At 49.2% G+C, this 11,781-nt stretch overlaps 1 long non-coding RNA gene across 1 annotated transcript; it reads left to right on the top strand.

Annotated features, from left to right (window-relative positions):
* The first annotated feature begins 3,061 nt into the window (after nt 1-3,061).
* On the top strand, nt 3,062-6,671 carry LOC128405768 (uncharacterized). The gene is made up of 3 exons (XR_008328353.1): nt 3,062-3,383; nt 5,198-5,280; nt 6,577-6,671. It is a non-coding gene; the product is annotated as an uncharacterized LOC128405768 (long non-coding RNA).
* Nucleotides 6,672-11,781: the final 5,110 nt, after the last annotated feature.

Below are 11,781 nucleotides of genomic sequence, written 5' to 3'. Positions count from 1 at the left end.
TCCGTGCTGACAACACTGAACTTGATGGGCCAATGGTCGCCAGTTGTCTAGCTCAGTAGAAAGCAGCCTCCTATGTCAGGCCAGGAGGGGCCAATTGGGTCAGAATTTGCAAAAACTGAATTTTTTTAAGCTCTTTCAAACGGTGTCATATAAATACCAAGGGCAAACCATCAGTCAACAAGCCAATGCTATTCTAGGCTGCATCCACAGAATTAGTTTCCTGCTGTGATAGTACTTCTCTATCCTGCCTTGGTCAGGCCACACCTCGAATACTGTGTCCGGTTCTGGGTGCCACAGTTTAAGGTGGATATTGACAAACTCGAACAAGGTGACCAGGATGGTCAAGGGTGTGGAAAGCAAGCCTTATGAGGAATGGTTGAAGAAGCTGGGTATGTTTTGCCTGGAAAAGAGGAGGCTGAGGGGGAATATGATAGCCATCTTCAGATATCGAAAGGGCTGTCACAAGCAAGCTTGTTTTCATAGAATCATAGAATGATAGAGTTGGAAGAGACCACAAGGGCCATCGAGTCCAACCCCCTGCCAAGCAGGAAACACCATCAGAGCACTCCTGACATATGGTTGTCAAGCCTCTGCTTAAAGACCTCCAAAGAAGGAGACTCCACCACACTCCTTGGCAGCAAATTCCACTGTCAAACAGCTCTTACTGCACTGTCGAACAGTTTTCTCCTGCTCCGGAGGGAAGGGCCTGAATCCATGGCTTCAAGTTAAAGAAAATTCCAACAAAACATTCTGGCAGGGAGAGCTGTTAGACTGTGGAACAGTTTCCCACAAGAGGTGGCAGACTCTCCTTCCTTGGAGGTTTTTACGCAGAGGTTGGATGGTGTCTTTCAGGGATGCTTGAGCTGAGATTCCTGCATTGCAGGGGGTTGGACTGGATGACCCTGGGGATCCCCCTACAATCCTATGATTAATAAACAAACCTGGGTCCCCAGGTCTCTGTGGTTTCAGATGCCATTTCCGCAGTGCCTGTCTGCCTCCATTCCCTGTGGGGCAGGGTTTTTCCTGCCAAAGGACGTTCCACGCCAAGGTCGCCCAAGCCTCCTTCTGCCGGCCAGAGGGGAGCTCTTGCTTCTCTGTGTAACCAGAAGAGACAGTGGCTGCCTTCAGGCTTCATTTATCTTGATTAGAGGACCATTTGGCGTCCATTTTTCAAACCTCTCCAATCGATTGCAGAACTGGTTGAGGGGCTGGCGAGAGGACCGGCGTCTGAGCTGCAGAGAAAGCCGTTGGCCAAGTGTAGTGCTTGGAGCAAATCAGTTCAGTTTTCCAGTGAATTGCTTCAAAAATAAGATTTAGGGCAACAGATTATGCTAGTAGGACTGCAAGAAGTTCTGTAAATAGGACTATTTGAAATACTGCAAGAAAGACTATGAGGAGAATTATTAGTTAATGATAATTAAGTGTAATAGAGAAATGCAGAAGAAGTGATAAAGAATGGAAAATCATCAGAGGTGTTGACGGAAGTCTGAAATATTGTAAAATATAAGAAGTTATAAGATTGTTGGAAATGATATGTTTTAAAAAAATAATAAAAATGTATAAAAATAAAATTTAGGGCAGAAAAATGAAAGCACTTCTTCAAGCAGTGCATAGTTAAACGATGGAACTCACTCCTGCAAGAGGCAGCGATGGCTTTAAAAGAGGATTAAACAAATTCAGAGAAGGCTGTCAATGCTCCAGCCTCCACAATTGGAGGCAGCGATGCTTCTGAATTCTGAATATCCATTGCTGGAAACGACAGGAGAGGGGAGTGTTGCTCTCTAGGACCTGCTTGTCGGTTTCTCACTGGGATATCTGGGATGATGGGTATCTCAGTTGTCAGAGCATGAGATTCTTAATCTCAGGATTGTGGGTTCAAGCAAAAGACCCCTGCGTTGCAGGGGGCAGGACTAGATGACCCTGGGGTCCCTTCCAGTTCTATGATTCTATGACTACATTGATTGATTCCATTTCTATGCTGCTTTTCATTCAGAGGAACCTCAAGCGCCTTACAAGCAGTGAATAACAGTAGCATCATAAAACATACCAGAACAATGCAATACAGCATAACTCGTATAAAATAATTAACAAATCATCAATAAAACTATCACAACCTATAAATCACTATTAACAAAACGACAACCAAAACTAAGCTGAATGTCACAATTACAGCAAAAGTCATATTAACATTAACAAAATAGCAGCTATTTAAAAAGCCCTGTTAATGTTACCGGAAAAATCCGAGGGCTCCCTTGGACAAAAAGTAAATACACCAACCAGGATAACTTGGAGCAAAACAGCAGCCTGTAGGCTTGGCCTTTATTGAACTGTTGCAACAGGGTGTTCCCCTCACTTGCAAGAGAGAGGAAAGACCCATAAAAATAGTGTGCAAGGTCTTATAAAAACTTTTGAAATTCCCATCCCCTAGGTCAAGCCCACCCCCAGAAACATCATGCATACATTACAGAAAGGAGGGGTTGAGGGAGGAGTTGGGGGTAACCTGAGTGTCTTGTCACCTGGCTAGTTCCTCCTTTCCCCCCTCCCCATGAGTCACTTCCAGGAGACAAAGGGGAGTTTGCAGTTTCCCGCCCCCAGAGGGAAGATCTGATCATTGTCCTTTGTTTCAGTCCATGCTGAATCCACTCCCATATGCAACTTCTTTGTGATCTTGATTGTCTTCTGTCTAGGACCATCAGGGTTGGCATAGCAACTGGGCAGGGCTCCTGTGGATGTGCTGGGATGGTGAAGGGATTATGGCTGACCAGGACCAAACCACCCCCCTTTGATAGTTCTTGTCATATGGAGTAAAATAAAATGGAACAGTGCAAATCCGATGTATGGTTGATTTTCTATGAATTTATAACAGAAATGTGGCGTATGTAGTGTGTGTGTGTGTGTGTGTGTGTGTGTGTGTGTGTGAAGTTTGTACAAACAGAATGATTGGGGTGGGGGGGTTCCTGCTACATTAAGGTCATGCGCACTGTCTCCATGGCCCCATGACTCATAATGGGATAAAGAGTCATGGGCCAAATAAGTCACTGGTCGTCTTTTCCTGCCTTGTCTTCATGTCTCAATGGCTTCTGAATCCCAGTTGCCTGAGGCCCCCAGAGGAGAGTGTTGCTCCGGGGCTCGGATCCTGCTTTTAGGGCTTCCCATTGGGGCACCTGGTTGGCTGGGCTAGAGGGGCCCCAGGCCTGATCCAGCAGCCAGGCTCTTCTGAACTACACCTGAATGTAGCTCCCAGGGTTGCCCAGTTAACTGAACATGAATTAAGTTGGTTTCAGTTTCAGCTTTGAACAATTCCAAGTTTGTCTTCAGGCTCACTCTCTTGAAGGTGTCTTCGGACCCTTGGAAAGGGTCTCCTAAACCCAGACGAGTCGGAGGTTTGTGGCAATTCATGTGGCCATGTGCAAGAAGCGGCACTCTGCACATGCTCAGGGTGCATTGCTTTTCATTTGCCGCACCTGCTCCAAGGGAGAGCCTGGGAAGAAAAGTTCTCCAGCCAGCCACAGGCAGGTCCACAGCAGTCCTGCTTCCGTCTCCTTGTATGTCAATCAATTTCTGGTTCCTTGTGTTGATAACTCGCCAGCTGCGTTTGGGGGCTGTGGGATGAGCGATATGACAAGCTGGCGCATTGAGCTGCAGAATGAAAGAAGCCTTTTTCCATGGTGCCCCCCCTCCCCTTTTCTGTGCCAACTCCCCCCCCCCCCATTTCTCCTGCCTGCCAGTGGTTCTAAAACACTAATTGGATGCTTAATGGTTGTAATTAATGGGGAAACTTCATTATGAGCTTGCGTGACATCTAGCTTCAGGGTTTGGGGGGAGGGCTGTGAGGTCAGAGGAGAGGAGGGTTCCAGGCAGGGAGACAGACAAGGAGGGAAACTGAAACTCAAATGACAAAGGGATTTGCAGACTTTGCTGTTATCTCTGATGAACAGGGAATGCAGGGGACTCTTCTGTTCCCTTCTGGCTTTTCATAAATGCCATTTGTTACACCTGGGCTGCAACACTCTGACTCCAGAGAGAGGGTCTCAGGGGCCCCAGTGGAGATAGCAGCTTACCCTCTCTGCTGTCAGAGAGAGAGAGAGAGATCCAGTGCTGTCTTGCTGCAGAGATCCCACCGCCCTGGCCCAAGTGAAGTTGCAAAACCCAGAAAAGGACTGAGAAGTGATAGGGATCAGGGATCAGAGCATCTGTTTTGTGTGCAGAAGGTCACAGGTTCAATCCCCAGCATGAGCCCTCTTCTGAAACCCTGGAGAACTGCTGCCAGTCTGCGTAGACAGTACTGAGCTAGATGGAACAATGTATCTGTTGGGATATATGGCAACTTCCTATATTATTATTATTATTATTATTATTATTATTATTATTATTATTATTATTTTATTTATATCCCACTCATCGGGCTGGGTTTCCCCAGCCACTCTGGGTGGCTTCCAACAAAACATTAAAATACAATAGTCTGTTAAACATTAAAAGCTTCCCTAAACAGGGCTGCCTTCAGATGTCTTCTAAAAGTCTGGTAGTTGTTGTTCTCTTTGACATCTGACGGGAGGGCGTTCCACAGGGCAGGCGCCACCACCGAGAAGGCCCTCTGCCTGGTTCCCTGTAGCTTTGCTTCTCACAGGGAGGGAACCACCAGAAGGCCCTCGGAGCTGGACCTCAGTGGATGATGGGGGTGGAGACGCTCCTTCAGGTATTAAATGTTGGCACCTGTCTGTCTTGAGAGAAAATGAAGTGCGCCTCTGGGGTGAAGTCAAAGTGCTGCGTTTGCAGCACCAAAGTGTCCTCTCCAGGGTGCAAGGCTGGGCAGCGTGTCTGGAGGTCCTGGGCTGCCCAGAGGACAAGACCCCCCAACCTCAACCTCAACCTCACTGAGGTGGTCCAGGCTTGGCTGCAGGAGTTGCTGGAAGGAGGTGTGCAAGGCACCACCCAAGTGCTTCAGAGACGTGTGGGTTTGTGTAGGGGTTACTCCTGAGCCTTTCCTTGTCCTGCAAGGCAGTGGAGGTTGAGGACCAGAGTTTTCCTCCTGGCTGACGGGTTCCCTTCCCAGGTGGATGAGCCTCACCTGCCCTCATTTCCCTCTACGGCACATGCAGAAACCACCTTCTTGACTGTTGGAGCCCCTCCTGGTCTCCCTTCAAATAGGTTGTTTACTTCAGATCTATAAGGACTAGAATCTTACTTTATTTTTAAGGGAGCAGCCAGACCTCCGGGGCTGAGCTGAAGTCTCTAGGTTTGCCTGGCTCCCCCCAGGTGACGGTGGAATTGAATCTCCAGGTGGGTGAGAGAGTGCCTTTTTAAAAAGATTATTATTATGATTAGGAAGACTGTCACACAGCTTGCACGCTTCATCTTTGCAGGATCCAGCTGCAAATTATTTCATAGACTCTCAGGAGCCCTCCTCCCCTCTGGGCTTCAGTGGAGGAGGAAGGGGTGTGTGGTAGGGGGCCGTCCGCCCCGGGTGTCACCACTGGGGGATGACAAAATGCCGGGCGGCACTCACCGTGGGGCCTGCAGGGCACCCGAGCCACGTGTCTCTCCTGGGAGAGAGGCGGTGGCTTAGGTGCTGTCCAAATGGTCCACCTGCTGCCTCCCCCTCAGTTGTAGGGCGGCTGAGGAGGAGAAGGCAGGCAGACTCCTCGGAGGCCCCATGGAGTGTCCTGCCCTGGCTGGCCCCGCCCCATGGCCAGCTGGCCCCGCCCGCCGCCCCAGGCACCCAATCGGCTTGCTCTGCCGCAGCTTTCCTCCTCCCAATTAACCTCCATCTCTTGGGCTTTGTGGCAGGAGGAAGTGCAGAGGAAGAAAAAGATTTGGGCTGGGCCCAAGAGGAGGAGAGGGTTGCAAGTGCACGTCTCTGGTGGAGCACCCCCCAGTGACATCACCAGGGGCCACACCTAGGTCTCAGGTTTGGGCCCTAAAACTTCAAAGTCTGGGAAGCTCCTGACTTGGCAGCCCTAGAGCTTGAGAACATGTTATCCATGCAGAAGATCCCACGTTCAATCCCCGACAGCATCTCCTGTCAGAGCTGGCAGAGAGAACGGCCTGAAATCCCAGATACCTGCTGCCAGTCAGTGTGGGCAATACTAAGCCAGATGGCCCAATGGCCTGGCTTGGCGCAAGGGAGCTCCCTGTCTTTCTCAAGGTCTTGGTTTGGGAGGGCGCTAAGCCGTCAGAGCCGAGTGAGGCCCAATTAGGTCTGGAAGTGGAATGGTAGGTGGTTTTTTGCTTTAAGAAAGCACCTTGCAGAACAAAGGCAAGTATGCAAAAGCAGTCCTCCTCCGGTGGTGAAGTTCTGCCCTGCTGGGCTCAAGGCGTTTAGAGGGCAGCGCAATCCGCAGCTCCACCAGGATCTGCCTCAGCTGCTATTCCATCAGGCTGTGCAGTGGGAGAAGTGAGAAGGAGGCGGCTCATGCCACCAGATCTGCCACCAGACCAGCTCCATCAGGCACCTCCTGACCCCAAACTGTTTCTAGGACAGCTGGTCGTCGTTAGAACTATTTAGGAATTGAGGTCTGAATTTGCTTTTTTCCTCTTCCCTCCCCATCTCCTTTTCCTTGAGTCTCTCTCTCTTAGATTGTAAACCTGAAAGTAGGGATACAATTGACGTAAGCTGCTGAAGAGGAAAGTGCAAATGCTCTAAATAAAAGGAAGCCTCTCTCTCCAAAGAACACCCCCCATAGATATGGGTGGTCTCAGGATTTCCAGCTCCCAAACTTCCAGAATTGTTCTCCCCAGCTGAGTGTCACTGCTGTGCACCTGTGAGCTGCCCCTGCGCTCTTGCTTCGTATACCCTTTTGTAGACACCTGAGCTTCCGGTTTCCACCACACCTTGTGGCTGTAAGTTTCATATGTTAATTCAAGGCCATTTGGGGACGGGCGCTGCAGTCATCACCAGAACCAATTGCTGATTAATATCAATGGGTGAACCTCCTCCTTGGGTTCAAGTGTTGCATAAGTACATAGAAAAAGCTGTGCTGGATCCAGCCAATGGCCCATCTAGTCCAGCACCCTGTTCTCACAGGGGGCAGCCAGATGCTTCATTGGGAGCCCCCAAGCAGGACTCTCCCCTCCTGCTAGCAGCCAAGAGGACCAAAGATTGAACCAATCCTCTTTTTAGGCCACCCAAGTTGGGGGCCATCACTGTCTCCTGAGGGAGCAAATGTCATTGTTTGACTATGCACTGTGTGAAGAAGGGTTTTATTTTATCTGCCCTGACCCTTCCAACATTCAGGTCCTTGGATGCCCAAGAAACCCCTTTCTCTGTTGACTTTCCCCACGCGATGCATAGTTTTATAAACTTCTATCATGTTTCCTCTTTTGCACCATTTCCATAAAGTCCCAACTGCTGCAACCTTTCCTCCTAAGGGAGTTGCTCCCCCCCCCCGTCACCCTTTTCTGACCCCTTCCCAACTCTAAAATATCCCTTTTGAGGTGAGGCCTCCAGAACTGTATGCAACAAATGCAGCCTCACTGGAGATTTGTATAACAGCATTAATGGAACCGACAGCTTTGTTTTCCATTCCTTTCCTAATTGTATGGAATTTGCCTTTTCCACAGCTGCCCTGAGAGAAGGGGGCCAGGCTCCTCCTTCTGCACCTTTGCAGAGAGTCTTGCTCTCCCACAAATCTGCACAAACGCACACAACTCCCCACCTGAATCCTGCAAAGGCTTCCCTCTCTGAGGCTTGATGAGGTTTGGAACAAATTAAGCAGCACACACTCAGTTGCAAAAATTGTTTCCAGACCCGACCAGCCATCAAAGACTCTGAAGGGCCTTTTCCTTCAGAAAGAAACGTATATATCAGCTTCAAACGCCACTTTCAAGACAATTTTGATTAGACCAGCTGCTCAATCGCAGATTGAGTCCCAGGAGGGGTCGGATGGCGTTTTGTGTTTCTGACAATGCCAACCTCCCCCCTCCCCCCCTTTTTCCTTCACTGCAGTTCCTACATCAGATGATTACAGCCCTGTCCCTTTGATTTGCTAACAGATCGGAATGGAAAAGTTGGGGTGGTGGAGGAGGGGTCCCTTCTCCCCCCCCTTCCCTTAAAAAATGAAATCTGAGCAAAAGGGGACTTTGGCTTCCCAGTTAATGAATTGCTTTCAAACGCCCCCTGCAGAGACATTTCCTCACAGTCTCCCACAGAGGCCCCAAACAGATGCCAGTTTTTGCATGATTAATTCTTTTCGCTCTTCTCTCTCTCCAACAAATCTCTCTGCCATCCCATCCTCCTGCTGGGCTCTGGCACCATCTTCGCCACCAAAGGAGGGGGCAGTTGTAAGGCGTGCCTGAGCAGAACCCTCCGCGATGGAAATTGGCAGGCTGAGAGCAGGCTCTCACCAGCCCAGTCTGCTCACACCACATCCTTTTCTCTTTTGAAAAGCAACAGAGAAGTGTTGGAAGGGGTCTCCGCTTCCATTCCGGGGGTCCTTTGCACTGAACTCCCAAACACGTTATGAAGAATTCACCTTGGGGTTGCTGAGGTTTGCACATGGTCAGAGGCAAGAGTGCTTCTGAAGAGGAGTGCAGAGTTCCTTCATGCCCTCGCAGGCACACCCCCTTCTCAGCTTAAGTATTCAAAGTACTAAACTTCTAAGATTATACTGTGTCCAGTTTTGGGTGCCACAATAAAAGGATGTTGAGGTTTTTAAGCAGAGTTTGGATGGCTGTCTGCCATGGATACTTCAGTTGAGATTCTTGCATTGCAGGCGGTTGGGGTCCCTTCCAACTCTTTGATTCTACGATCCTATGATGCTAAGAATCCTAGGACCCACGTACCTACGCGACCGCCCAGAGGGATGATGGGAGTTGGAGTCCATCAGTATCTCCTGTTATGCCCCGTGGAGGACCTTAAGGTCCACAAATGACAACACTCTGGAGGTCCCAAGTCACAAGGTGGTTAGACTGGTCTCAACTAGGGCCAGGGCCTTTTTAGCTCTGGCCCCGACTTGGTGGAACGCTCTGTCACAAGAGAGTAGGACCCTGCAGGACTTGACATGTTACCGCAGGGCCTGCAAGACAGAGCTGTTCCGCCTGGCCTTTGGTTTGGATTCAGCCTGATCCTTCTGTTTCCCTTCCCTTATGGTCTTGATTTATCGGCTATTTTAAAATGAGGCTGCATTTTAAATTGCATTTTAACCTGTATTTTAAATTTGTTTTTGTTTCCCCCCATTATGTTTTTACTGTGATTTTATTGGTATTAGCCTGGCTCTGGCTGGGGAGGGCAGGGTATAAATAAATTGTTGTTGTTATAGAGCTATAATAATCGGGGTGCATTGCAACAATCAGTATAGATCTCCCTGTTTTTTCCTTTTGATTTGATCTACTATTTTCTGTGTACACAGGCGGGCAAACTATTTGGTCAGCAAATTATTTGGACCGTTGTGAGGAGGCCGGGACCTTCAGTCTCCACAACTGCCAAAAAGAGTTCCTGTGCTCATTAGGCCTCACACTTGTGTGCATACCATTTCTTCTAGTAAAGAGTTAACTTACCTTCGTGTGATTTATTGCTGTCCTGCTGCTGACATTCAGCCTCTTTTTCTGTTCTTACATGCTCAGAGGCACTTTTCACTAGCAGCACAGGACTGTATCCAAGTTGCAGCCCTCATTGGTCCTGCATCACACCCCAAATATTTTCACCTGGGTGAATTGTGTCCTTGGTGGAGGACAGAGCTGTGGGTGGGTGCAGAAACTAGGCTGCTGCAGAAATGAAACCACACAGTCATTTTCCTGCCCCCTTTTGCTTCTGATCCTGCCCATTTGACCCCCGGAAGACCATTCATATTTTGCTTTTAAAAAATTACACCCCCCCCAAACAAACCTCTTTTTAACTTTGTCTTTTATCGCCGGTTGTAGTATTGTTTGCATTTTCTATCCCCACCCCATAAACCACTGAGAGGTTTTTAACAATCAAGCAGGATATTTAAAAATAAGAAAATGCACAGTAAAAAAATAAGATAAATCTCAGAGCTGGCCTCGTTGCAACACAGTGATTGGTTTGAATGGTAAATCTACATCTGACCGTAATTGCAATTTTTTTTAAAAAAACAACACAAGTGACACAGTGATCTGGCCCCACATGCAAAGGGATTTTAAAAAGGCCAGATGGCATTCTTGGATTGCTTGCTGGTTAACTTGCTTTTTGGATCAGAAATTTAGGCCCCATTGTTTTCCACCTTTCCGTTTTCATCGCTTATTATAATTGTTCCCTCTGCTCCGTATGCGATTGCTGCGTGAAATAAGCAAATAAATAAATTTGCAAAGATGAGAAGAAATTTTAGGTACCAGAATAAGAGAGAGAGAGAGCAGAGAATGTAGGTTGGTGATTGGAGAGGATTCTGCGAAGGATGGGAGGAAAGGGAGGGGAGGGGGGAGAGCCCTAGGAGACCCCCCTGCAAGACTTGTGAGCCGAAAAAGGCTAATTGTTACAGACAGATGAGCCCCCCCAGCCTATCAATAATTCAGCCCAGAGAAGTGCTGGAGCGTGTTGGATTAATAATGGATCAGGCAGCTGGGGCCCTGGGCCGCCTGGCAGGCAGGCAGGCGCTGGGCCTGAGCCCTGTGTCCTGGCGCTGGGGCCGGTGGGTGCCTTTTCAGCTCCAATTAGCCAACCCGAGGCGACCGGAGGGAGGTCACGGGGGGCACCTTGGGGGGGCTGAGGGAGGTGAGCAGGTGTAGGGGGCGCAGGGGGCTAACAGATGCCTCCTTGACGGCAGCAGCAGGAGGAGGAAGAGGTGGTGGTCGCTCTGCAGCCCCCGCTTCCCTGCCTCCTGAATTGGGCAGGGGGGAAATCTTTGTGGGAAGCCCTTCACCCCAAAGTCCACCATAATGAGGGAAGGGAAAGGATGCAGGACACTCGCTGCGTCCCTGTCCTCAGGCTTAGATCCGAAAAGGCACAGCGCTAAAGGAAAATGGAGGAGGAGGGAAGAGGAAATAAGCAAACTTGTGGCCGGTTCTTAGCTCAGAGTGCTGCAAGGGGCCAGCAGGGGGAGGAACTTGGGAGTCAAGCAGCACTGGATTTAGGGCGGGGGGGGGGTTCTTCTGCATGGGGCACCGAGCTGAGGGGGTGCAAAGAACACCACCACCTATATTTATACGGGTACCTACTCAAAGTTAGGTCCTTGTTAGGAAAAAAGGTGACTGCACCAAAAGGAATTAATGTGAAAATAATAAATATTGAGGGGTGGGGGCCCCAAATTTTGCCCTCACTCAGGGCACCATATTACCAAAGTCTGCCCCCCCGAGTCAAAAACCTGCTGCCCAAGTTTGATTATTTTCATAGAATCCTAGAGTTGGAAGAGACCACAAGGGCCATTGAGTCCAACCCCCTGCCAAGCAGGAAACACCATCAGAGCACTCCTGACATATGGTTGTCAAGCCTCTGCTTAAAGACCTCCAAAGAAGGAGACTCCACCACACTCCTTGGCAGCAAATTCCACTGTCAAACAGCTCTTACTGTCAGGAAGTTCTTCCTAATGTTTAGGTGGAATCTTCTTTCCTGCAGTTTGGATCCATTGCTCCGTGTCCGCTTCTCTGGAGCAGCAGAAAACAACCTTTCTCCCTCCTCTTCTCCCTCCTACTCTGTCCTCCTTTTGTGCCATGTCTTTTTAAAGATTTAAATCAGAGGGCAAGGACCATCTTCCTTTCGCTCTCGCCAAGGCTTAAAGTAAATAAAAATGGCTTTTGCAACCCTGCTCCTTGCCTCTCGGCCTTCACCTGCCTTGCAGGCTGTTGTGGGGAATAAATGAGGCGGATTGGGGCAAACCCTGCCCCCTCCCC

The sequence above is a fragment of the Podarcis raffonei genome, chromosome 18 (assembly GCF_027172205.1).
Source record: "Podarcis raffonei isolate rPodRaf1 chromosome 18, rPodRaf1.pri, whole genome shotgun sequence".
NCBI lineage: Eukaryota > Metazoa > Chordata > Lepidosauria > Squamata > Lacertidae > Podarcis > Podarcis raffonei.
This window is presented reverse-complemented; position numbering and strand designations above follow the sequence as displayed.